General features: G+C 35.3%; 1 long non-coding RNA gene across 1 annotated transcript in view; it reads left to right on the top strand.

Moving 5' to 3' along the window:
• The window catches only part of LOC135971136 (uncharacterized), a 79,403-nt gene that overhangs the window by 8,523 nt on the left and 43,025 nt on the right, over positions 1-27,855 (top strand). Inside the window, exon 2 of the long non-coding RNA XR_010587217.1 lies at positions 12,904-12,993. This is a non-coding gene — a long non-coding RNA (uncharacterized lncRNA). The remainder of the gene's footprint in view (positions 1-12,903; positions 12,994-27,855) is intronic.

Below are 27,855 nucleotides of genomic sequence, written 5' to 3'. Positions count from 1 at the left end.
ATTAGACAACCCCATATGCACGAGGTCTCTGTGTATGAAGACTCTGGCTTAAGTCAGGCTTTGTAGTGTCCTGATGTGGGGCTCTGTTCTCTTTGACCAATCCTGGACAGTGAAATGTGAGACCAGGGATGGGACCCTGAGAGCAGCAGATCACAGGAAAAGCTTTGCTTAAGCCAGTTGTGGTCCCAAGGGGCAGCATGGCAATGAGCTGTGTTAGGTGTAGCAGGTATTGCATATTCCCAGGAAACTGGGGGACAGTTGAGTCAATGGGCTGACCCTCCCTACACAAGAAGCTATGAGAGTAGGGGAGGCTGGAGAACAGCTTGTTTCTACAGATGTCTGTGGCTTTGAGATGGAGGAGGGTCGGTGAATGACACTTTACCTTTTATCACTTATAGGCCTGTAGGAGTCCCATCATTTAGGATATTTTAACAATGAGATCTACACTCAATTGAGCTGACATGGAAAATTAGCCACCCACCTGAGAGGCCTAGCAGAGAGAGGACAATCAGGTAGAAACATCTAGACACAAACCCAATGAAATAGAATGCCTGAGGAGATATTTGGATACCTGAATTAATGTCTTCATTTGAGAAAATCCAAGTACACCAAAAGCAGTGCTTTCTGGGACTTATGATTAGTGATTCAAAGAAAAATTAGTATAAGTCATATCAGGTTAGGATCATTGCTGAGACTCATATAAGTGTACCTGACAAGAGAGAACCAGAGGATATCACAGCAGAAACAAATGACAGTCCACTTCTGCTAAGAGCTTGGTGGCTAGACCAGTGTCAGGGTCCCACTGAACTTCAAAAAGGTGAGAAGTATAGATTCTACCATGTGCCTAGAGGGAATAGAAAAGATCCTGCAAATGGACAAATGGAAGTTGCCCTCAGCATCTGAAGTCAGAGGAAAGATTCTAATTAAAAGGCATGAACAGAAACCTCAGGAGAGCCACAGGTATGAATGCAGATATCAGTACAGAGACAGAAGTGTAGTGATTAAGGATAAACCACCTGAAAATATATATCACAAGTGCTAAATAAGATTATGTAAACCAGAAGAGACATTCTGTGAGAGAAATTCTAATTACAAACTACCCCTGCAAAACCTGCCAGTTGGAGTTTAGAGAAGAAGGAGATTAAAATGTTCCAAAGGTCTCATGTATCATGAGAAGAATCATAAAGAGGGGTATAAATCTATTTTAAAGGTTTTATTCTATAGGAGAAAGGAGTAAAGCAAAAGAAGATGGGAATTAGAATACTATGGTGAGAGAGGCAGTGAATTCTGGTGTCCAGTTTACAAATAATATAATCATTATGTGTATATTAAAGAAAATAATGAGAGGAATAACAATAGAAAGGAAAAATTACAAAATCTTCAATCTAATCATGAGAAACCTAGAATGTAAAGCAATAGAATAATCATCCAAGAAATAGGCTAAGGAGAAAATAAAATCTAAAATAATTAATAGAGTAAGTTAGAATGAATAGAATGGAAAATATCCAAAAGAGAAAGAGACACAAATTGAAATAGAAAACAAAACCCAAATACATCCTGTTTTCAAGGAATACTCTTAAAATAATAATACTCTTATAAAAATGAAATGTAAAACAAAGGAGTGGACAAAAAAGTTAACAGACATTTGAAATCCAAAGAAAATAAAAATGGTACAGTTATTGTCAATGTATAATTAAAAGCACTGAAGGGATTAAGAAAGGACAATAAATACATTAAAAGTACAAATGAAGAAGATATTATAGATTAATACATATGAAACAATGTAGCAACTAAATGTAAAACAGAAAATATTAGAATGTAAAGATTAGAAATATATAAAATTCAAAAAGTGCAAATATAACAAGATTGTATTGGCTTCATTTCAGCGTTACAAAGAAATAAGTAAGATTGGAAAGTGGCTGCCTCTCCTAAGTTTTGGAATTAGTGAGGTAAGAGCAATGAATGCCAAATATGTAGATACAAGCCTTTAAATATTATTTTATTTTTTCAAATTAAAATCATGTATGTAATAAATATTATACATAACCTAAATGTTGATTTGAAAGCTTATGTTAAGTTTATTTCAAATGAGAGGTAAAGATTAAAATCACATTAAACTGGAAACAAACCATTAAGCAATAGTCTCTAAAAATAATCTCATTTACAGAGAAAAAAACATATTTTTTTCTTGGTAAAAGAATGTAAATTTTTTAAATTAAAAAACTTATGTTTGGTTTAAAATTTCATTTCTGTGGGCAGGTCCTTAAAGTCTCTGTACGTATTAATGAAATTCTAAACCTGTTTCTCTTCATTACATGCTATTTTGTTAATGCTTCTCTTTAAGCAACTAACATTTCCCAGAAGTAAACCAAGTTGCTACAAAATGGATGAATTGAAAGATCTTAGAACATTTTTTGGTTGGCTTGCCAGGCCCATTTTAATTATAAGCTTTAACTACATTCTTTTTATGAGATATGTGGATGAATTCATGGGAATCTAATTTGATCCTTATTTCCTTTTATGACTTGTTTTTTCAAAATTCTTCTGTTTTACATAATCATTTTGTAAAATGTGATTTTTATCAAGTTCAAACTGATTTAATGAGGATTTTAATTGGAATTATGTTAAATTGGAGGAAATTACCATATTCATAACACTCATTATTCCCATCTAGCAATTTCTATATCTCTTTATATAGTCAAACCTGGTTTTATATTTCTTAGAAAAATTTGATACTTTTCTCTATACATTATTCACATATTTTTGTTCATTTTCTACTTTTTAGTTTTCTTCTTAATTATATTTTTTTGAATTGTTACTCCTCGTTTATTAGATGTATTTTGGATTGGCAAATTAGTTTTTGTGTTCATTACCTTAATAAGTTTGCTTTTAAATTCTGATTGTATTTTAGTAGTTTTTTCTTTGGTTTTCTAGATAGACCATCAATCTTAAGCATAATGATAATTTTGACTTTACAATATTTACATCTTTTGTTTCTTGTCTTATTGCATTGGCTAGAATGAGGTTAAAAAGTAATTAGCACAGTAGGCACATTTATTATGATACTTTAAGAAACATAGTATTGAAAATGCCTCTAATACTTGTCCATAAGTGTGTAGTGGTTTGTTCATTCTATAGTGTTTTTCAGGGAGTGCTCACCTATTGCTGTTTTAAGAGTCTTTTCTGGAATGATGGTTAATTAAGTTTCATCAAATAACTTTTGGGCATCTTACAAGATGATCATATACGTTTTCATTTAGGACTTATTAGTGTTATGATATATACAAAAATATTTTGGCATTTCTGGGAGAAACCTTATTTGTCTGGGGTGGATAAATTTTTAATAAGTTAATCAATTCCATTTGGGATTTTAAAATATGATTTATGTTCTATAACATTTTCTTTGTGCTAACTTTGTCTATTTTTTATGTCATGAGGAATACATAAAATTTAATCCAACTATATCTTCTAAAAGAGATTGTAAGAGGTGAGAAATATCCAATGTTCAATATTTGTCTGAATCTGCCAGTAAGTTGTAGAGTAAAGATATTATTTCAGAGATATTTATCTCTTAGGTTTTCTGGTTCATTTATTGTCCTTGGTCTGACTTGATTTGATTTTCTAATTCTTGAGATACTTATGGGAATTGTTTTTTTCAGAAAATCAATTAGATTAAGATATAAAATATTAATATATAATCTCATGGATACCAAAAATTTATAAATTTAAAAATCTTCCCCAATTATTCTCCCATTTATTTTAATCTCTTCTGTTAAAATATGTTAGAAACTATTATATTTATAAATAGTATACTAATATATTACTTTCATTATATTGCTAATTGGTTGGTTAAGTGAATTAAATATGATTTTGTAGTTTCCTTATTCTTCATCTATATTTGTGTTATTAACTTCTAGACCTACTGCACTGTAGTATAAAACTTGTGTTCACATGCTTTGTATTGTTTGGATTCACTGAGGTTTTTCTTTGTGACAAATAAATAATACATCTTAAAAATTGTTTCATGTAACTAAAAAGTTGTGTATTCTCTATTTATAGGGTTATATGTACACTGATTATCAACTAAACTTCATTGTCTATTATTATTTTTATTAGTGTTTTGTATACTTTTTTGTATAGTTTGTCTTCTCTATTTGACTGGTTCAAAAACCACTGTAAGTGCTTTTTCTCAAATTTTTATTGTTTGATCAATAGATTTGTTAAAGTAATATTATTCAAACCACCTATTTCTAAGAGAGCACAGTTTATTCTCACATGTCTGCCAGGAATGTAGTAGAAAGCAAAACTCAGACAACAATTGTTGGTAAAGGTCAGAAAGCCATAATCTGTAATTATTTTTATTTTATTTCATTTTTTTAGAATACAGATAGGTGTCTTGCTGTGTTACCCAGGCTGATCTCAAACTCCTGGTATCAAGTGATCTTCCCACCTCAGTGCCCCACAGTGCTGGGATTATGGGCATGAGCTACCATGCCTGGCAAATAAATTGTAATTAATATCATCAACATGAAAAAATGCATGAGATAAATTCAATTGAGTAGGTTTAAATGTGCAGAAATATAATACCTTGAAAGTATTATAAAAATAAAAGTATATTTTAAATGGAGAATTGTAAAATTAATGACATTTACTGTACTCTAAAAATGATTAGTTTTTAAGTGGAAAGAATAAACGTGGTATCTGTATTTTGGAATTCATTAACATCACAAGCTCAAATTAAATGTTCAGATTAAAATATAAAAGTCAAATAAATACTTGAGTCACTTTCTGCAATTTGAATTTTCTGCTCTACAGTTATGTTTAATGTTTGCTAAGGATTCCTTTTTTTCTGATGAAAAATGAATAATTATTATCAATTTTTAAAACTTTCCTAGGATATTTGAGGAGAAAATCCATTTTAAAGAGAGAAAATAATGTTGAAAATAGAGATATGCCTAATTCCTAGAATCTATTTTGGATTTGTCAAACTAATTTTCCTTTTCATTGCTTTAATAAACTTGTTTTTTAATCTAACTTAATTTTAGTATATTTAATAATATGATAGCTTGAGTTCTACCCCTGAGATCTTTTTCTTGATTGTCTTTCTACATCTCACTGGAAATTTCCTCTTGGACTCAATGAGTGATGTTAAAAATTTGTGGGGAAGATTGATTTAGTTGTGACACAAAGTAAAAGCCTGCTTATATGGTTACAATTTGATGCTGACCAAATGTTCTTTTGGAAAGTAATTCCCACATCTGCCAACTAAATTCTATCATACATCAAATTAGATGTTAGAACTGTTTCTTGCCATCTGTATTCTGTAAACTCTTGAATGATAATTTTCCCTGATTATACAGAATATATATTTTAAATGGGAAATCTATTTGGCTTAATCTGTGATGGGTTTATATATGTTATTATTCTAATTATGAAGAGTTTTAGAGTTTTAAAAAAATCAAGCATGGTTCTCAATTTTTTCCCCAAGCACCCAAAAGGTTACACTTGCCAACACCTTGTAGTTAGGCAGGATCATGCAAAATTAGTTCTGGCCAATCAAATGTGTGTTTAAGTGATACATACCACTGCCAGCCTAATGGAATTAAAAGCCTCTTAGTGATCAGCTAGTATTTTTCTTTCCTTGCATGTGGGAATTGTTGACACTATATTCTGAGATGTCAGAATTATAGGATTAAACATCGTGGGTCCCTGAGTCACTAGATGGAGGACAGGTGCCCTAGGAAGTGATCTGGACCCATATGAACTTAACATGTATGAGGAATAAACTTCTGTTATATTAAACCACTGAGATTTTAGGGTTACATATTACTGCAGCATAGTCCCTTCAGACAACACATTAAGAAATCTGTAAATTTGGGGCTTTTATTGACCAGTAGGGAATTTCTGAATGTGTAGTTACACTCAGCAATTATTCAGATACTTTGATAGAGCCTACTCTTTAAAAAATTACTTCTCAATATGCATGGTATGATAAATTTAATAATTTTATCTTCACAGTGTTGTATTTTATTAAAATATGTTTTAGACCTTCTGTTTCTATTTGCTCTACTGTTAGCAAATATGTAAGTACACAGTGGCAATTATATTTGACCCAGAAATGTTGAACTCATCCATTTTATTTGTAATACTTGCCTTAGGACATGATTGATTATGTTAAATGTGCTCCACCCGTTAAATTTTGTTGTTATATTTTGTACTTGTCACATAGAATGCTTAACATGAAATATTTACGTCTCCCGAGGAGCCTTAAATGTGCTCCTCAGCTTTTGAAGTAGACAATGGCGATAGTAAATATTTATTAATTGTAAAGCATGACACCAAAATTTATGAGGTGGACTACATACATATGGAATTTCCATACCAAATGCCAATGTACATGTTGATGTGTAATGGATAATAAGGCTGATGTCTCTGAAAAGGTGAGCTCTTTTGAAGAAAGAATCTATAAATATATTGAAAGGCATTACTCAGTCTTTTTCTCTTTGTTTTTGTTTAGTTTTTCTCAAAATTTAGGGGCATAAATAAGTAAAATCTTTCTGTTATGCTCTCTTCTCTTGCACCTGTGAAATTATTCACTCATACCTTTAACAGGTATTTACTGCGTACTTACTCTGCTCTAGGTACTGAGGTGGAGCATTTAAAAACACATGATGCTCCTGCCCTCACAGAACTTGTATTTTACTAGGGGGTCAAGATTATTACATGTGATGATTTCACAGAGTAAATATGAAGTTGGTGTTACATGAGTAGTTGTCCAGGAAATCTCTTAGAGGAGGTGATATTTGATTTGAGACTTCAGTGATAAGATCCAATACCTTTAAAGATCAGATATTTCTTTATTTTGGAGTCCATAGAGATCTAAATAAAACAATATAATAATTATCAGCTGATACTTTCTGGTTCAGATCTTCTCTGCAGAAGGCATTGCCTTATACTATATCTTTCCTTTTGAGATTAAGGGACTAATAATATGCTCCAGTGACTATTTGTGGTAATGATTTCCCACTTTAGATTCAAGAATACTCAAATCTGTTGATCAGACCCATTTACTATTTGTGTAATTCTCTACGTCTTCCAGTAAGTATATTAGGGTGTCAAGATTGACATCTATATCTTAGTCAGTCTTTTATGCTAATTTTATATGTCCTACTCATTATTTTTCTTAATCATCTAGAGTACTGCAATGCCTTTCAAACACTCACTCACTCCCCCGGCTCCATTCTCATTCATTTCTTACACTGCAATGATACTAAATCCTTTTAAAATGTAAATCTTACAACTATCCCTAACCTCCATAGACACATATCTGAGGTTCTCTATTGGTTTCACTTTGCTCTTAGAATGAAGCCATCAGATCCTAATAGGCCCTAGAACCTTTTCACATCCCTGCCCTCATTGGTCTCTCCCCTCTGTAGCAGACGAGTTGGTTAAGTTTCTTGCATGTGCCATGTTCTGTCCTGCCACTAGTCGTTGCGTATGCTATTCCATCTGCAATATTTTTAACTCACCTCATATCTGAATGATTTCATTACAGTTTTTTCAAATTCTAAATTATTTTAAACGTAAAGAAATTGTATATGTGTATATATATAAAATAGCACAAATGTCATTTACACATTGTTTATCAAATTAAACATTTTGTTAAATTGTTCCAGAATTTTTAAAAACATTGAATGTATTACAGAAACACTGAAAGTTACTAAGTTATGATTTCGTTATCTTCCCTCTTAACTAGAAATCAACCACTGTTTTGAATCTAGCAGATTCCCATCAATTATTTTATATGTAAAGTTCCCCTCTCTATGCAATTATAATCTCTCTCTGAATTTGGATACAGGGTTATGGAGCAAAGAATAGCATATTATCTAAATCTATTTGGTTTCTGAATTTCAAATAGCAAGTAATGACAGTTTAGACAGAGAGAGATTTATGAAGAAATGTACCAGATCTCATCAATTCCTAAATTTGAATAGCAAAAATTTGGATAGTGAGAGATTGCTGAATGTGTGTGTGTTAAGTGTATAATGTTTCACTATATTTGCAACTTGTATACATGGATTCATAAAGTTTACATAAAGTCAGCTACTTTAACATTATGTCTTTTGTAGACTTATCCATGTCGACTTGGTTTATTTTCTTTAATTGCTATGTATTATATGATTATGGCATAATTTAATTATTATCTTCTTTTCTATATTATAAATAATGCTTCAGTGAACATTGTTCTATATTTTGCTTATGCTCAAGCTTTCCTAGGACACATACCTATGAGTACCACAGCTGGGTTGAGGGCTTAAACATTGTCAATTTTAAAAGATATTGTCAAAATCCTCTCTAACGTAGTTTTACCAATTCACCTTCCACTCATAGTGGGAGCTTCCATTTTTCTACTTGCTTCCTAAAACTTGGTCATGTCAATATATGCTATATGTTTTTATTTGCGTTTCCTTGATCACAAATGAGGTTAGGTAGTTTGTATATTTTATTTATTAATTTTGAAATTAATTGTTTTGATAAAAAGAAAATATTCTTTTTTTGTGGACTGCCTATTCAACTATTCTACCCAATATTATATGAGGTTATTTAATCTTTATCTTACTAATTTATAGAAATATCTTACATTTATATATTAAAATATTGATCACCACTCAGTATGTTACTTTAGATGCCATCTAACTTCCTCTATGTTTCCTAGCACTGAGGACCTCTCTCTTTTACTTGCCACAGATGCTATTTGCTTTTGTTTTTATCATTACTTCATTAAGTGCTATATCTTCCACTAGACTTGTACTTTAGATTAGGAATCATGTCTGTTTTTAACTATCTTCATATCTCCTATACTTAAGGTCAGTGCTTTGCACATAGCAACAACTAAACTAGTACTTTTTGAGTCAGTGACTATGTGAATGAATGAATATGTTAGTTGTGTCATGTTTTGAATTAAGTTATTAATCATACTTAGATTCTCAGAGTGTAAGAAAGACTAAAGAAAGCTTCTCTTCAGGCATAACAGTTCACTTCGTACTGGAGATATTAATAAGGTTAGCAGTCTTTACAAGACTGAATATGATCACGATTTGAGACTTAAAATTATGTTTTCACCAACTCCTGTCTGCTGATCATAACAACTCTCTTCAAATAATACATGAAATAAAGAGTTGCTTAGAAAAGGAGAGAAGCAAATATTGCCCTTCATTTTAAGTGTCCTTTAATGGTAAAACACTGTGGAACATTTACATAAATCTGAATGAATAACAAATGGAATTGTTCTGATCCAGGCTACTAAAAGGAAGGCTCAATGAATTAATTGTAAAAAAGGTACAACTTTTTACAATGCAACAATTCGTAACTGGGTTGCAGTTTGCTGAACTATAAATAAAATAGTTTAAATTTAATTTTACATTTGTGTATTAACTAAAATTTTAACACTTCCAGTTGTGATTACAAAGGAAGAGGAGCACATTAACTGCTATTGAGGTGATTGTTTAATTTTTCATCTGTAGGTTTTCTAAGCAGGTGGAATATTTGAGCTTAGAAATTGTCTTTTTTTCTGATTAAATGTTTTAATAGCACATAAAGCTTCATATGTATCATAGATTATATTGATAAGCATAGTTCTGTTTCCTGGGTCATTTTTTTCTTCTTTTTATCTAGCTCTTACACAATTCCTAGCAGTTTTGGAAAGGTCAAGGAAAATAGCTAAGGAAGAATTAACTCTCTCACTTTTCACATATACCCTCAGATTCATATACTGTAAGATACTTGTGAATGGTCGATGACACTTTAATGGGAGGTGTCAGGAGAAACTCATAATCACTGCTTCAGCCAAGATGAGCGAATTTGTATGACTGAATGCGCAGTGAAAATGTGGGTCCCTTGTACAAAATTAAAATTTTCAAGAGGTCGACAACAGAGCATTAAATAAAGTTAGGGTCCTTTTGAGTCTCAGAGGTTTGCTGTTCATGAAATTGGGGCTTTTGCATTTGTTCTTGCAGTCCTGATACTGGCCAGTGACTCCTTCTTTCATGAATGGTTGCTGATGAAGTGCAGATGAGGAATATATTAGTTTCTGGAAAGGGCTCCATGTGAACCTTAAAACACACTCAATGATCCTTGAGAACATCACAGACATTTCTCAGTAGCAGCAATGGTGACTGGCTGTCTTTGGCTTTCTTTCTGGAAAATGAATGATAATTACAAAATTAATTATAAATTTATTTCAATTATAAAATTATAATAATTATAAAATTTCCATTTCCTCTTTATGAAAATTTTAGTGTGAAATAGCTGAAAATAGTGACATTGTCCAGATTAAAGAAGACATTAATTTGAAAAAGTGTGATGCAGATACTATTGCAGTTGATCTCAATTTCTCTACACACTGGTGTTTCACTGCTTTGGAAACTTTCTTTTTAATCTGGACCATATCATCATATCACCTATAACCAAACTGACATTGTTTTCTTAAAGTTTTTACATATATATGGATTTTGTTTCCTGCTCCACCCCTCAAAAAACATGGAAAAATGTTGGAGAACTGGGCCTCCAACCTGCTAAGTGCTTTGTGAAAAGTATTATGTAGGGTGCTGAAGCTCAAGAAGAAGCTGCAAAATGGTTGTCCCTGTTGCAGGAGAGTGTTACTTTGGAAAACAGATGCTAGAACTACGGTCTTTTAGGGTTAGAGCTAGACATGAAAAGTTCAATCCAGGAGGTGGAGAAGGGAAGGAAGGTCTAAGAAAAAGGCAATACTTAACATCAGAAGGAGGGCTGCATTGTGAATCACAAGTGATCCCTTTGTTCACGGTAGGGTTCCTTCTCTTAGCATGGTAGGATTCCTCCTCTTACTAGGACAGAGTTTAGCCCAAAGAAAGGGAATTCACAGGAACAAGGCAGGGTTAGCCCATGTTGAGGGGCATGGCTATGGCAAGGTTTCCTTCTCAGCAAGGGAATTGGACTGGAAGCACAATCAGAAAGAGTGCTGTTGAGGAGGCAATGTGATGTCAAAAGTAGGGGCAAATAAAGGCTGAAGCAGGGGGCGGAATGCAAGTTTAGGGTACTAGGAGTAGTGACCCTCAGACAAGGAATGTTCACTCAATATTTACAGAGCACTAGTAGGCATTGTGTCATCAGGTGAGAAATACAGATATAGGATGTACATAGCCTTGCCTCTAGATGTTCAGAGACAATTTCTTTATGCCAGAATAACAGCAGCCTTAGCAGTATACACACAGTAAGTGTAGCAACATACAGGGCACAACACAACCTGGCACCTCAAGGGTGAAGTTTAAGACCTGCATCTTGAAGAATGAGCAGCGGTGAAGCAGATGGAGATTGAGTGGGAGGTCATTCTAGCTAGATGGGATAGCCTGAGCAATGCCAGAGGTATGAATCAGCGTGGCATGGCATGGAACTAAAGTCAACTCAATATTTGCTTTAGGTTAGCTTTCCAGGCAAAGAATGGGAGGAAATAAAAGTAGAGAGATTAACAGGTCAAGTCATGGAAGGACTTAGATGTTATACTGCTAGGCTTTGACTCTTGACATTTGAAAGTTTTTTGTTTTTTTTTTTTTTGACGGAGTCTTGCTCTGTTGCCCAGGCTGGAGTGCAGTCGCGTGGTCTCGGCTCACTGCAAACTCCACCCACACCCTGGGTTCACGCCATTGTCCAACCTCAGCCTCCTGTGTAGCTGGGACTACAGGCGCCCGCCACCATGCCTGGTTAATTTTTTTTTTTTTATTTATTTTTTTTATTTTTAGTAGAGACAGGGTTTCACAGTGTTAGGCAGGATGGTCTCAATCTCCTGACCTTGTGATCCTCCCGCCTCGGTCTCCCAAAGTGGAAAGGTTTTTTTAAAGGAGGCTGGTAAGACAAAGTTGCACTATAGATTTAACCACAGGTAAAATGAAGAGAGATCTGAGTGGGGTCATCTGGAGGCAGAGAGACTAGCTAGGAGGCTACAGCAATAATCTGGTGAGAATAGATGATGGCCTGGACCAGGGGAGTAATGATGGAATTGGAGAGGAAAGGGCTTATGTGGGAGGTATTTAGGAGGTAAACATATTAATTATTAACCAACTTGGTTTGTGGTTTAATGATGAGCTTGAAGGCAAAGGAATAAATAACTTTATCTGAGTGGTTCTGAGAAAGGTAGCACTAAATATACCCTTCAGGAAGGGTGTGAATTAATTTTAATGGCATGCAACAAGTTACTCAGGATAGGCTGTTCTGTTGCGGTAAAAAAAACTACAATGTTCAGTGGTTTCACAGAAAGTTTATTTCTCATTTATGGAGTGCACACCGTATGTGGATTCTGAGCGGTCTCTGTCCCCACAAGCACTCAGGGACCCAGACCGCCACAGATATCACCATTTTTCACCTGCACCAACGAAGACGTCCCAGTACAGGGTGAGAAAAGCCTGGACAACTGTCCATGATCATTTCCTACCTCAGTCAAGAAGTAATACACATTTCTTTTACTTACATTTCTTTGGTCAGAACTAGCCATGTGTTTTCATCCAACCTACGGTTTACACAGAAGCCTAAAACATGCAATCTTCAGTATGCCCAGAGGGAAAGGAGGACCAAATATTGATGACAACTAGTGAATTACATTAGAAGTATAAGGTAAGCCTAACGTTTTATGGTTTACAGTTGTGTAGCATAAGATGGGCTAAATTAGCCATAGGAAGATGTGCAGAACACTCACTTTGTGGTAACTTGCTCTGTGCTAGGCCCTGTGCTAAGCTTGCATAAATGAAAACGATTAGTTATTTAATCCTCAAAACCAACCAAGCACGCAGAAACTCTTACGGACTTTTAAAACTTTAAACTTGGAAGAAAACTTTCAAATGATCATTCTAGAATAAATCCTTTATTTTTTAGATGAAGAAAGTGACGTCAAGAGAGTGAAATGATGAGTCCAAGATAACAGAAAATGAGTCACAGAGTTAAGAATCAAACTCACGATAAACTGTAAGTGTGTTTTTCCTCCATCACATTAATTCTCTGTTTTGTGATTTGGATCCCAAAGATTACACAAAGGCTCTGTGACATTTCCATATAGCTGGACAAAATTACAGTAAAGAAGAGAATAAAGTCACGTTTAAATTATTATATTTATTCAATATTTGTATAATCTCTTGTGGTTTACTCAAGACAACTCAGCTGGGTATAAAGGTTTTATGAATACCCCAATAATAATGCATTATTTGCATGCTTTATGGCTTGTGTTCTACCTGTACTAAAAACTTTATGGTTTGGTGGGGTTAGGAAAGGGGGCAGGTTTTCCCTTGTTAACCTTATAAAAGCTTATTGACAAAGTCTTTGTCTTTATGATTTACAGTTATATAATTTGGAGTCACATCAAATTCTATCTAACATATATATATGGTTAAAAGAATATACAGCACACTTCTGGCCAGCTCTCTTGGTTTAGTGCATTATTTATTTAAGCTAAGAATCGCCCCTGTGAGGCCCTTACTATTTTGCTTTAAAATTCACAGCAAAAAATGTAAAATAAAAATAAATTTTAATTATTGAAGGTCTAAAATGATTAGTTGCATTATTAAACTTGCATTTTTGTTGACATATATAATTACTGATGAAAGTAGAGTTAATGACAAAGTTAGTTTACTTTCTGGTTGCAAAATTTAACAAGCATTATATTAAAGTCTACAGCCAAGAATGAAATTTAATTTACCTATAATTTTTAAAATATATAAATAAAACCAAAAGAGAGAGAGATGTTATGAAATTAGACAAAAAAGGGCTTTTATGAATGACAAATAACCTTTTAAGATAAGTATGAGTGAAAATTAGACTATACTTCTCAAACATTGGTGCTTACCTCTAAGGAGTGTGCTGGAAGTAGTCAAAGCAAAAGAGTAAACTATCAAATAAGCACATTTAATCTTTCTGGAAAATCTATTACAAACAAATGTTTAAAAATTTAACACATATTTTTTATATTATGATAAACTTGGATATATTATGGGGTAGAATGCAAAAGTTGCATGACTGTATATAATAAAGAAGGAATTATGGAAGCAGGCCACTTTAGTCTTCCCTGAGGATATACATTGGTTTCCTCTGCCAATAAGGTTATGATAGCAATAAACTCTGAGAAAGAGATGAAGAGAGTTTGCATATTAGAGAAACAAAAGTATATTGTTCAGGGTTCTCCAGAGAAACAGAGTCAATAGGAGATATATATATTTCTTTACTTATCGAGATTGGCCTGTGTGATTATGGAGGCTGAGAAGTCCCAATATATACAGTTGGTAAGTTGGAGATCCAAGAGAACCAATGGTATAGTTCCAGTCCAGGTGTGAGGGCCAGAGAAACAGGGGAGCTGATGGTGTAAGTTCCAGTCTGAGATCAAGTTCAGAAACAGGAGAATATTGATGTCCTAGCTCAGAGACAGGCAGAGAGAGTGAATTCTCCCTTATTCATCCTTTTGTTCTAGTCAGGTCTTCAACTGATTGGATGAGGCCCACCTACATTTAGAAGGGCAGTCTGCTTAACTCAGATTACCCATTCAATTGTTAATCTCATTCAGAAGCACACTCACAGTTACACCCAGAATAATGTTTGGCCAAGTATCTGGACACCCCATGGCCCAGTGAAGTTTCCACATAAAATTAATCATCACCAAGTTGGTGATTTTATCTTGTCTTTAGACTTCAGAACAAATAACTCAAATGATATGTCAGCAGGCAAAGAGGAGAAAAAGTTAAGTATTATTATCCTTCTTTGAACATGAAGTGGGCAATAACATGGCTAAATGATGAGACGTTATGTGCAGTTACAAAGTTGGCAGAGCATCTAGGAACCTCCTATTTTTATAATAGAGGACAGAGGGTTGGCTGAGCCTTAGGTCACAATGCTCTTAAGACACCTGTCATGATGATGATTTTAGTCCTGCCTACTTCTACAGAATCTATGACCTCCATTTGTCTTGGCATAGATTTAAATTGTATACCGAAGCTGTGAAATAGAGAGACAGATTTAATAATCATTCCACTTAGTAAGTACAGCTGGGGCAGGTAATTAAACAGGTTTTCTCTTGCCAGGAGGCCTAAAGAAATGTAGCTAAGAGTCTCAGTCACACAACCAGACTGAGATGGAAAGATAATATCAAACAGGCCTTCTCTATGCAGGCCCATGTCACATCACCGTTCTTAGCAAACAGAAGTTATTAAAGGGGCCTAGTCAAGCCACCAGAGGCCTGCCACATCTTCAGTCTCAGAAATATTGGAATTATAGGCTGAAAAATGAAAAGGGACTAGAATAATTGAAAAAATATTGTCATTATTTTTGAGGTGGTTGTCATCTAATAAAATATGCTCATTGTGAATCTTTGACATTGTAGTGATATGAATAACTATTCAAACATTGGGGAAATAATTTCTTAATTTTAAAATATTTCTGATTTCTTTTTGCGTTAAGGAAACACTGTAATTAATGGATACGAGACATATTAGCCTAATTGTGTGTAGGTAGAATAGCCACAAAATTCTCATAAAGAATATCGAAATTGACATCAGTAAAATAGTGCTTTATTAGGAAAGGGTTTTCTTTTGCTTTGAGTATGGAAAGTCAAAATTTAATTAAAAATACATTAAATATATCTTCAAGTTTGTTAACAATTTTCATCCACTTATTGTTCCAGTTATACATTGCTATATCATAACTTTGTGTGTTAAAATAGCAAACATTTCATTATACCTCAGAATTTTGGGGGTTTAGAAATTTGAGTAGTGCTCAGTTGAGTGACCATAAGCTGTAAAATGCACTGACCTAGGTCACTTGATGGAATCAGCTGATAACTGGACTGGTCTAGAGAGTCTAAGACACTTGGTGCTTTGGTGGGATAAGTGGAAGTTTGAGCACAACTGGGCCATTTTCCTTCTCCACAGTGTCTCAGGGCCTCTTTCTTTGATCTCTCCAGCTCAGTAATCAGATGGCTCTTTCCTAGGTAGCCCTAGGTTTCAATAAGAAGACACGGGAAGTGGAGGCTGCCAGTCGCTTAATTCCTGGGCCCATAAACTAGCACAAAATCACTTCTGCCATATTCTCTTGATCAAGCATTCACAGAGGTTTCTCAGATTCAAGGGAAGGGGACATAGACCCTATCTCTTAATGGGAGAAATCCCGAAGTATTCGTGACAACGTCTAATCTTGACAGTGTAGACAGTCCCTACTTATAATGATTCAACTCATGATTTTTAGACTTTATGATGTTGTGCAAGCAATATGTATTCAGTAGAAACCATACTTTGAATTTTTATTTTTTTCCCTGGCTAGTGATATGTGGTATGACACTTTTACATGAGATAATCAACAGTTTCTTATAAAATAGGCTTTGTATTAAATGATTTTTGCCCAACTGTAGGCTAATGTAAGTGTTCTGACCACATTTAAAGTAAGTTGGCTAAGCTATGATGTTTTGTAGGTTTAGATGTATCAAAAACATTTTTGATTAACAAACTTTTCAATTTACCACGTGTTTATGAAGACATAACCCCATTGTTAAGTTGAGGAGCATCTGTATTTTCTATGAACATGATAGAGATTAGATAGTAAAACTTGGCTTATACCCCAAGGGAAAAAACACACAATTTTATTCAGGAAATATTAAAAAGAAACCTTCTGTATACCATTAAAAAACTTTTCTGGTTTGTTTGGTATATTTCACGATGAGTTGTTTAAAAGAAAGATTCTTTAAACGAGAGTCTGGACTACAAAATTGTCTAAAGATTAGCATACATACATCATACATTAGTGAAACATTATATGAATTCCTACTATGTGCTAGACTATAAACTCAGGGACTGACTTATGCTCTAGTGGGGAAAATGAACCTATAAATAAACAGATAACAATTTTTATTGATGTGCCATAGCAGAGGTATGGGAAAAAGGTTGAGGAGAGAACTCACAAGTTACCATATAGGATAAGGTTATAGAGAAAACATTTTTTACATGTATGAAGTATTCCATATGTAGTTCCAAAACAGAGTTATTTATTCAATCCTCAGAACACACCTTCTAAGTTGGGCACTTATATAGCCTTAGTAGAGCTGAGGAAATTGGGAGCTAATGTGACTTATCCTAGTTCACTTTGCTGCTATATGGTGGAAGCAAATTTGGGCCCATTGCTTCCAGAGATACCCTTTCATATTATGATGACAGCCACATATATCTCCTTCTTTCTCACCTATACTAAAAGATAAAATTTGGTCATAGGTTGAGGGACATCTGATAGTTTGTACATTCTTGCTTATGAGTTTTTAGTACAGAAGAACTTAACCAAAATATCTAAGAACTGGTCTATACAGACAGCCTAAAGTTTACCACCGTGGCCATGCACTCATGTGTTTATTCCTTTAGTATGATAGTAAGCATTTAAGGCAGGCAACTGTGGTACAGCTTGGGGCAGCAGTGGTGTGTGTGATGCTGCTCGTACTGGCTGCGGAAAGCAGATTGCTAGATATTCTTGAAGTTTTCGAGCTAGTTGTCAAATGGTTAGTAGCTTAAAATTGGCTGTGGTACTTGTATTTATATCACAAAAAATCCACAACTGCTACAACTCAGGCTTTCTGTTGTTGTTAATGGAAATTCTCTTGAGGAAGGAGAAGTTGTGCAGGGTGCTAGGTACAAGAATAAAGTTATTCCAGATAAAGGAACAGCAGGCATGCTTTGGTTGACAAGAACCCAGGGGATGTTTAAGGAGAAGGATGAATAGACCAGGAGACTCCTGCACAGAATGTGAATAGAAAAATAGAAGGAGGTGGGGCTGCAAAAGCAATCTCTTCAATCCCATTAAGTCTTGAGAGTAGTTTTGTTTATATATGACATTTGTATAATTTCTTTGCCAGTTTCAAAATACAAACTAATTTATGTATCCCCCTTAACAACAGGTATTGTTGTTAAGTTTTACAGTAAGTAAAATGAATTGAGATTCAAAGAATGTAAATGCCTTGTCCAGGCTTTCCTGTGTTAGGGGTCTAAATCAGGATTAGAACAAGTCCCTTTCACCTCTAATTCCAGCGCTCTCTATCATACATCTATAGTCCTAAATTCCAAGGTAGAGATTTTGGACTTTTGTTTTCATTTGGCGATGGGAAGTCATGAAAGAGCAGGAAGACAGCAGGACAGTCTGTAGGTTTAGGAAGGAAACTCTAGTGTGCCTGAAACTTTATTGTACCTGTGTACTTTCCTCCACCCTTCAATGATAACATTAATATTTTCATTATAAAATTAAAATCAATTTTAAATGTCATAAAACTAGCAAACATGGGCCGGGCACGTTGGCTCACGCCTGTAATCCCCGCTAACACGGTGAATTTCTCTACTAGAAATACAAAAAATTAGCCAGGCGTGGTGGCGGGCGGCTGTACTCTCAGCTACTCCGGAGGTTGAGGCAGGAATGGCGTGAACCTGGAAGGCGGAGCTTGCAGTGAGCCGAGATCGCTCCACTGCATTCCAGCCTGGGCGAAAGAGTGAGACTCTGTCTCAAATAATAATAATACTAATAATAATACTAATACTAATAATAATAAAATAAAAAACAACAACTAGCAAACACATTTCCATGTTTGCAAATATCGCTGATGCACAAAGCCATGATATTTGGCTCTCACATGGGTTCCCAGGTAGAATCTGCTGATGAACCGCCTCTGTGAGCTGACGTACGCACCCAATTCTGCAAGTGCTGATCCAGACGATACATCTTGTCCTAATTTCAACAGGGTGTCAAAACTAAAAATATTCTTCATATATAAAACACATAAGTTTCAACAAATGTGTATGAATAGCGTGGTGACATTTCAATCATGGTCCACCCATCTGGGAAGGCATCAAATCTAAAGAAAGTTACTTGGCCTACTCTCCTCCACGGCTCCACTTTCAGCAGAGAGGAAATGGCAGGAGGCTGTTTACGGTGAGGGGGCCTCGAGTGGGGGTGGGCGTGAGTGGAGCTTTTCAATAAATTCCCATGATTAAATGTTTTTATTTGCTTGCTTTTTGGAGGGTAAGGGATGAGAGGATTGTACCTTTGGTGACTTGAAGAAATAGTGTTGTATTTTTGACATTAAAACATAAATATGATTTATTAATGTTTTTTTCTCTTACTAAGTGTTTTAAAACATTTGGATAAATCCTTTTGATCCACAGAATCTCAAATTGAGGGCTTATGCTAAATATAAAATATTTGGGCAGCTGCGTGATTAGATAGCTACAATTTAAACTAGAGTGAGAACAATGCAGAAATAAACACAATTGGAACTGTTGACTGAATACTTAAAAATAGAGTGAAAGCACAACTCTGCTTTAATAAGCTAAGTTTGAGAGATATTCACAGTATATTAAGCACTTAAATTTATAATATATTGTAAAATGTACATATTTTACTACATGACATTTTTACATGTCTGAAACCTTACACAATATATGAAATGTAAGTTATAGAGGAAAAGATCTTTCTCTTCCCCTGTTCCCCATCCACTTGTCTTACCTCAGCCACACAGGTTATTATTACTATTAGTTTCTTTTTTTCTTTTTTTTTTTGAGATGGGATCTTACTTCGTCACTCAGGATGGAGTACAGTGGTGTGATCATGGCTCACTATGGCCTCCACCTCCTGAGCTCAAGTGATCCTCCTATCCTGGCCTCCTGAGTACCTGGGAGTACAGGTATATTTCACCACATCCACTAATTTTTGTGTTATTATATTTTTGTGTGTAGAGACAGGGTCTCACTACATTGCGCAGGCTAGATTCATATGCTTTTGATAATCACTGGTGATGATTTGTACTACTTATATTAATATATTTCCTAACATTGAATCACACATTCTTATAATAAAACAGTAATCATAGAAAGATTATCTTTTAGTTTAGATTTGCTGTATTTTAAAAAATGTGTATTTAAGAGTTGTGCATCAATGTTTTAAAATGAGATTGTTCCATAGTTTGTTTTCTAAGTATAATCTTAAACAGGCTTCAGTATCAATGCCATATTCATTTTATAAACTTGTTTTCCTTTTTATACCTGAGGCAGTTTAATAGCATTTCAATGGTCTATTTATTAAATATTTTTGGAATTTTCCTGTGAAGTTTTTTATCCTAGTGCTGTTTGGAAGGATTAATTTTTGTCTTGTCTGTTTTACAGAAATTAACCTTTTCTAATTGTCTCTTTTTCAGCACCAGTTGTGGCAAATTATTTTTCTTAGAAAAAAGATTTGTTATTCAGGTTTCAAGTTTATTTTTATAGTATCAATATTAATATAGCACTTATTAATAATTTTCTAGTTCTGTGATCTTTCCTACATTATCACTTCTTATTGTATACTGTCTTCTGATTTTGACTAGCTTAACGACTGATTTATATGTTTTATTGCTTACTTTTTTATTAAAAGAAGCACTTATTTATTTATTATTTTTGCTATTTACATATTTTAATCTCATTAAATCTACTTCTATTTTTATTAATTCTTATGTTTGCTTTCCATTTTTTTGGCACTTCTAATTGTTTGAATCAGTTAATCCATTCCTTCTTTTTGTTTGTTTGTTTGTTTGTTTTTTGAGACGGAGTTTTGCTCTTGTTGCTCAGGCTGGAGTGCAATGGCGTGATCTTGGCTCACTGCAACATCTGCCATGTGGGTTCAAGCGATTCTCCTGCCTCAGCCTCTTGAGTTGCTGGGATTACAGGCGCCCACCACCATGCCCAGCTAATTTTTTGTATTTTTAGTAGAGACGGGGTTTCACCATTTTGGCCAGGCTGGTCTTGATCTCCTGACCTCATGATCTGCCCGCCTAGGCCTCCCGAGTACTGGGATTATAGGCGTGAGCCACAGTGCCCGGCCTTCCTTTTGTTCTTTTAGATGCATACAAGTATTTCAGGTTGTACATTTACTTTGAACACTACTTATCTTTAGCGTACATGTTCAAATACAGAGTATTTTTAAAAATCTTTGTTTCTTTAGAAGTTTTACAATTTTTAGCCGGGCGCGGTGGCGGGCGCCTGTACTCCCAGCTACTCGGGAGGCTGAGGCAGGAGAATGGCGTGAACCCAGGAGGCGGAGCTTGCAGTGAGCTGAGATCCGGCCACTGCACTCCAGCCTGGGCGACAGAGCGAGACTCCGTCTCAAAAAAAAAAAAAAAAAAAAAAAAAAAAAGAAGTTTTACAATTTTGATTAATGTTTCACTCGTTAAGATAATTTTTTTCTACATTGAGATGTGTAGATATATTTATTTATTTTGTTAATTTCCAATGGTTATTGCTTTGTTATCAGAATATATTGTCTTTACCACCCAACATTTTAGTCTAAATTCCCTCATCATTTTGTTGACTGAATTTTGCAGCTTAAAGAGAAGCTCGTATGAACACTATATTTTGAATTTGTGCATGTTTAAAGACTTATGTTTTAAGTTTCCCTGACACTTGCACTTATCATAAAATTTTTAGATGGCTTTCCTTTTTTAAAAAAAAATTATATTATTTATTATATTTTTATTATAAGTATTGTTCTACCATATTCTGGCATTAAATATTGCTGGGTAGATATCCAAGACAGCCTTGTTTACTCCCATTATAAATATCTTGTTATGTTTCCCTGATTGTTTTATAATTAAACTCTACCGAATTTCCAAACATATGTCTGGCTATTTAGTATGGTGTTCAGTTTATTTTGACATATACTGTATCCTTTTAATATGTCAATACCATTACATGGCATTACCATTTACTACTTGAGACTTGGGAAAATTACTTAACTTCTCTGCATTTCAGTCTTCTCATCTATATAAAGCAATTGGATTTGCCTTAAAGAGTTGTTATGAGATGGAATAAGTATCTTTAAAATGCTTAAAACTGTGCTTGGTATATAGTAAATGGCACTGCTCATTTAATAAATTAATAAACGAACACAAATGAACTTCTTTCAGAAAATGTGTTTTAGATTTATGGCTTTAAATGGTATTTCAGTTTACTTCTTAGAGAATTTCCTTTTTTCCTTTTTTTTTTTTTTTTTTTTTTTCTTCTTTTTGAGACAAGTTCTCCCACTGTCACCCAGGCTGGAGTGCAGTGGCCTGATCATGGCTCACTTCAGCCTTGAGGTGCTCAGGTGATTCTCTCGCCTCAGCCTCCCGCAGGTGCATGCCACCATGCCCAGCTAACTTTCGCGTAGAGACAGAGTCTTGCCATATTACCCAGGCTGGTCTCGAACTCCTGAGCTCAAGTGATTTGCCTGCCATGGCCTCCCAAAATGCTGGAGTTTCAGGAGAATTTCAATTATGTGCATGTTAGATACCCTTTGTCTGTATTCTAAATTTATCATTTTCTTGCTAATTCTTAAACAAAAAAGACAGTATTATGGGGGTATATTTTCTATGTAAGTGCACAGTTTCGAGTTTCGGTAAATAACACAGTTGTGTCATGACCATTACAGTAAAATTATAGAACAATTCCATGACCTCCAAAAGCTGCCTCACATTGCTTTGCTGCCTGTACCTGCCCCCATCCTTAGACTCAGGCAACTTCCACTCTATTTTGTTCTTACTATTGTTTTACCTTTTCTACAATTTCATATAAATGAAATCATACAGTATAGAGGCTTCATATCTGGCTTCTTCTATCTGAATTGCCTATGTAGTTTTTCACTTTTGTTCTTGAGTGGTACTTCACTGTATGGATATATCACATTTTGTTCATTCTAATCCATTTAAACAGTTTATTTCCATTACTCTTTGCTTGCTTTACTCATTTTTATCTCATTTACTTTTGATTGGGTTTTCTGAGGTGTCTCTTTCCTTTTCTGCTTTCTCAAATTTCATCTTTCTCTGTGTGATGTTTATTTTCTTCCTGCTTCATCTCATCTTCCCCCAGCTCTTTCTGCATTTCCCCTCTTATTTCCCCATTTCTTCCCTGAGTTTTTACAGTTGTCCTTGTTGAATGTCCTTCAGAGACGTGATGGTTTAATTCAGTTTTCTTAATTTTTAGTGATATGCTTGACTATGCTCTTTATTCTGTGGAAATATTTCCTGAAAAGTGTAAATTCACTCATTTGTTTAATCATTCATTCATTTAACACATAGATTTTGACTGTCTACACTGTAGCAGTCACTGAGGATACAGCAGTGAACAAAATAGAATAAAAAATTGTGAAAATACATAAAATGTTAGATTTTAAACAGTGCTATATAAGGAAATTCACATAAGAAGAAGAAGAAATGTTGGCATGTTGTTCAAAATTTTAAATAGTGTGACCTGTGATGATCACTCTCAGGAGATGATGTCTAAACTTGAAGAAGCTAAGAGAGTGAGCCATTATTAATATCTGTGAAAGAATATTCCACACAGAGGGAACAGCAAGGAAAAAGACTGTGAGGGAGGATTATGCTTGAAATGTTCTTGGAAAGAAAGGACAGGAGACAGAAGGGTTTGGGAGAAAGAAGTAATAGGATATGAGATCATGTAGGGCCTTGTAGACCTTTACAAAGCTTAGATTTGCTTGGGTGAGATGGAAAGAGTCCTGTATGGAGTACAAAATGAAAAATCCAAGTATTTTTCATCTTTTGGTAAATTTTGTAAACTTTACCCCATTTTTTATAGTATTTATATATTGATGCTGCACCATATTCTTTTTTATTATGTATCACGGAATAAGTTGAATTTTTCTAAACTAGCTATTTGCAGATGATTCCTACAAAATGGGGGAGTGAGAACGTCCTAGATAGCATTCCAGACTTCACAACATAAAAGCTCTCCTCCTGCTGCCACAGAGACAGACTACTTCCTACAAATATGGCTCCTTTGTGTGTCTTTGTGTAGTTGCACAATATACCACATCTTCTATTTCTCTTGATCAAGCCTGGTCCAGAGGCTGTATTCTCTCCTGTTCAAGGGATGTAACATGTGCATTTTTGAGAGAGCCCCTCACCTTTGTTGATGCTGTTGAGAACAACTCCTTCGAGGCCTCCTTGGATTCTTTGCTTTGTTATTTTTATTTCTTCCCCCAGTGGCTTCCATCCAGCTCAGCTCCTTTGGGCAGCCCTCACATGCATGATGAAGCCAGCTTATTACATCTGCCTCCCAGTTTCACTAAAAATTGAGGCTACAAGGTGTTCCTTTTTCTTGTTGCTTTGGTGCGATTTTCAGGAAAAGAAGGAGAAAGATACTGGTTTAGTGTGATAATTTTATACATTGACTTATGTAGGGGCCAAAGTGGAAAATTCCCCTTGGCTCCCTGAAGGTTCACTGAAAAATTGACTCGCAAAAGGCAGAGTAATTGGAGAAAAGGCATACGAATGTATTTAATGTGTATGTAAGGGAGTCCTCAGAATGAAGACTCAAAGATATAAGGGAAATTGTCCATTTGTATGCTCGGGTTCAACCAAGTATGGGCATCTGTATAGAAATGCTTAGATAAAACGAGCATGGTGTAAGCTAACAGACTGAGCAGGGAACCCCACACTTCCCCAAACAGTGGGGGCACCCCAGCAAGGTTTTCATGTCTAGAATTTTTTTTTTTTTTTTTTTTTTTTTTTGAGACGGAGTCTCACGCTGTCACCCAGGCTGGAGTGCAGTGGCCGGATCTCAGCTCACTGCAAGCTCCGCCTCCTGGGTTTATGCCATTCTCCTGCCTCAGCCTCCCGAGTAGCTGGGACTACAGGCGCCCGCCACCTCGTCCGGCTAGTTTTTTGTGTTTTTTAGTAGAGACGTGGTTTCATCGGGTTAGCCAGGATGGTCTCGATCTCCTGACCTCGTGATCCGCCCATCTCGGCCTCCCAAAGTGCTGGGATTACAGGCTTGAGCCACCGCGCCCGGCCTTCATGTCTAGATTTTTCTTGGCATCTCTGAGCATGTATTCCTTCCTTCTGAGTATGTGGCAGGGCCCTCCTTAGAATGGGAGTCTTACGATCGTCAATCAAACAAGGCAAGCCAGATAATTTATTTATGGGCGGTTTTTACACAGAAAGGGAGAGGGAAAGTTAGAGTAATATTTGTAGGTTTCTATAGCTTGCCTTGGAGAAGAGGATTGTAGTTTCTCTGCCTAGGCTTTGGGGAAGACTGGGACTGAGAGACAGGAGGGCAGAAGGTCAGAGAAGTACTTTTGCTTGTGAGGCCTTCACTTGGGGATATTGTTTTCTCAGCCCCAGCACTTGGCTAGGCCATGGTGCTCAGTTGTTTGGTCAAACACCAGTCTGCAGACATTGCTGTGAAGGTATTTTTAGATGCGGTTAACAGTTAAATAAGTAGACTTTGAATAAAGTAGATTAGCCTCCATAATGTGAATGGGCCTCATCCAATCCGTTGAAGGCCTTAAGAGAAAAGACTGAGTCCTCTTGAAGAGGAAGTGATTCTGCCTCCTGATTGTCTTTGGACTCAGAATTTGCCACATCAACTCCCAGAATTTCCAGACTGCTAGACTGTCCTACTGGTTTCAAACTTGCCAGCCCACAAAATCGTTTAAGCCAGTTTTTAAAAATATAGCTCTCTCTATGTACAGACATCCTATTTGTTCTCTTTCTCTGGAAAACACTGACTCATGTAGGTAGCCATATTTGTAATGAAAATTCAATAAGTAATTTGGTGCAAATATTGGGAAAATTTTGTAGAGAGACTTAGTTTAATAACCTTTTATATTTATTTAGCATTTATGTAAGTTTAAGGTTTTCAAAAAGATATTTACTGTCACATATATAATTCCAGAGAACTTCTTTGAGAACAGTAGTTTAACATGTAGGTAAATTCTGCTTTACTTCTACTCTTACTGTATACAGTGCTTGGAAAGTGTGATATGAAAAAGCAGAGAGGTTAAGGTGTTATCATTTGGAAAGACTGTGTTTGTCAGACATCAATGATTGGGTCCATAGATTACAGCCTGAAGTTGGAATACATTTTATCTTTGATTGGAAGTAGGAACATTCTAAATCTCTTTCCTACCCATAAGCATACCTATTATTTTGTAAGACATCCTTCAAGTACAACATATATTTGTAACCAAAAGCATATTGAAGGAAACTAAAAATATTTCACCCCAAACTATACTTCTTTGACATAGTTTGAGATGGCTGTTCAGAGGGCCTGCAAACAGAAGTAGCCCCACAAAGCTGTCTTTTGTAGAGAAGATTTGCAGAGGGAATAAAGTGAAGTAAACAACAGATGCAAACAGACTTTCTCTGAAGCTTTTCCTTGTCCAGATCAAGAAAGATTAGCTGTGTGCCTGACACTTTGAAAGGTCTGACAGAAACAGATCCTACAAGGGCTGATACCTGTGAGGCTTCATCTGCATAACAAACCACCTTTTTCTCCAGCCTTTCCTCTTCTCTCCCCATCATAACATGGTTGACCACCCTCAGAGTTCCTATTATTCCTGTAACCTCAAGACGGTATAAAATTATTAACCATCTTGACTTTCTTTGAGTTTTTCATATTTTTTGTGACTCCTGTGTCCATATGCATGATAATAAGTTTGTATGCTTTTTTTCCTATTAATCTGTCTATTATCAGTGAGTTTTATGGACTTAGCTTATAAAACCTTCACAATTTGGGAAAAATTTAAACTTCCCTAGTATCAAAGATAGATAATTAAAAATAGTAACATTCAATATGAGACCTATATAATAATATTGTAAATGTCTAGATCAGTATTTCAAAATACTTTTTAGACATTTCTGTCAGGGTCAAGAGAGAAGATTGGATACCCTAAACTTAAGTCTAGGCTCAGAAAAGTCTAACAGTCATAGGAAAAAATATCTAGCCTTTAATGATTAAAAATATACTGAGAGTAAACTTTTTTTTGTGATTGTTATAATGAGAGTAAACTTGTTTCTTGTTATTGTTTTCTGTGATTTTACTTTCTTGTTATGCTTAAACGCTATAATAGCATACTAAATAAATATAACAACCATAGACAGCAGCTTTTGAACATATAGCTTAAATAACTATAACTTAGAGAATTATCACCTTCAATGTCCCGTGTGAGATACCTAAATATACAGTTAGCCCTATTGAAACACATTTATTCATAGCATATGCTAAGTGAAACTTAGATATTCTAAAGGATCTGTGCTGTCAGAATTACCAGACAATACCTGCCCACCCCCAACCCCACTGTCTTACTCTTTGAAAGAAAAAATGTTCTTACATGTTTCCATATATCACATTGCTTTGGGAAGTTTCATTTTCATGAATCTGTGCTAAGTTTTTAAACGATTACTTATGCCCATGTCATTTGCATAAGTGTTAGATTGCCTCGCGTTTTCTTTTAATTATTCACAAAATTCTTGATAACCATAAAGAGTGCGCATGATCCTCTAACTGGTTAAGACATTTAAACATATATCTTGAAATGACCTGAGGTTTCTTAAAATGAACATTATATGAGTGTGAAAGATTCTTTGATGTAGGTTCTTACTCTACAGGAGTTGTGAAAGCTGCAGAACCAAATGTGCTTCCCATATAGGCAGCATGCTATGGATTATGGCGGCAGTTCCCAACCTTTTTGGCACTACAGACCAGTTTTGTGGAAGACAATTTTTCCATGGACAGAGGGGATGTGGGGGAGTGTTATATTCTCATAAGGAGTGTGCAACCTAGATCCCTCACATGTGCAATTCACAATAGGGTTTGCCCTCGTTCCTATGAGAATCTAATGCTGCTGCTGACCTGACAGGAGGTGGAGCTCAGGCGGATGCTTGCTCACTTGCCACTCACCTCCTGCTGTGCAGCCTGGTTCCAACAGGCCATGGACCAGTACCGTGGGGATTGGGGATCCCTGGATTATGGTTCACTCACACAAAAAGAGCATTTTGTATAGGGATTAAATAGA

This window comes from Macaca fascicularis, chromosome 6, assembly GCF_037993035.2.
Source record: "Macaca fascicularis isolate 582-1 chromosome 6, T2T-MFA8v1.1".
Lineage (NCBI taxonomy): Eukaryota > Metazoa > Chordata > Mammalia > Primates > Cercopithecidae > Macaca > Macaca fascicularis.
Note: the sequence above shows the minus strand (reverse complement) of the source record. Positions and strands in the feature narration are given on the sequence as shown.